Source organism: Esox lucius, chromosome 14 (genome assembly GCF_011004845.1).
Source record: "Esox lucius isolate fEsoLuc1 chromosome 14, fEsoLuc1.pri, whole genome shotgun sequence".
NCBI lineage: Eukaryota > Metazoa > Chordata > Actinopteri > Esociformes > Esocidae > Esox > Esox lucius.
Window position 1 is genome coordinate 29,129,712 of NC_047582.1, and position 814 is coordinate 29,130,525.

Sequence of the window (814 nt, forward strand, 5' to 3'; positions counted from 1 at the left end):
GTTTTATTAATGTTACAGCAATAAGAAGAAAATATGTAAATTTAAATGAAATATATTTTAATGTATTGTAATAGCTTGTTAATGTGTTACTTGCTTTGTTTTTTAACAAACCAAACAGAAATAACAGAGTGGGCATCGCACAGGAAATACATTTTGTCAGTTGTAATATTTGAGCCACACTGGAGCACTTGGAGTAATACAGTTTTCACCAGCAGAGCAAGCAGTTTGTTATTACTAGTTTGCAATAGACTAATTGTTTACATTTTGAAATTGAATCACTTTGTCTAACATTAAAATCCTGCCATGTTTAATTTTTTTCTGGACACAAGTGCTTTTGCCACTGGCCACTTGGATTTGTTTGTTCTGTTGTATTTTTTTTTATTTTACTTTGTAAATCACATTGAATTGCTTCTCTGTATGAAATATCCTATATAAATAAACTTGCTTGCTATCTCTGACGCAAATCCAATGTAAGATTATTTGAACGAGGTGTGCTGAATGTCCGAGTGTTGTCCGGTATGCAACAGACAAATCGTGTCCATCTGCAGCATCCATTTAAATCCATTCTAGTGTAACACCTACAATAGGTACCCTAATGGGAAAAAACGGTTGAGCATGTTTGGCGAGGCCACAGAAACAGAGTGGAGCTTTGGTTTGTAGTTGGTAATGTTTAATACATTTCCGAACAGTGGAATAACAAATTCTCCACCAAATGACGGATAAAAAAAATAGAAAAAACACATTCCTTGGTTGCTACTATTCTTGTTCATCTAAAAAATGTTGTTGAATCATCTCAACTGAGCAAAGTAATTCC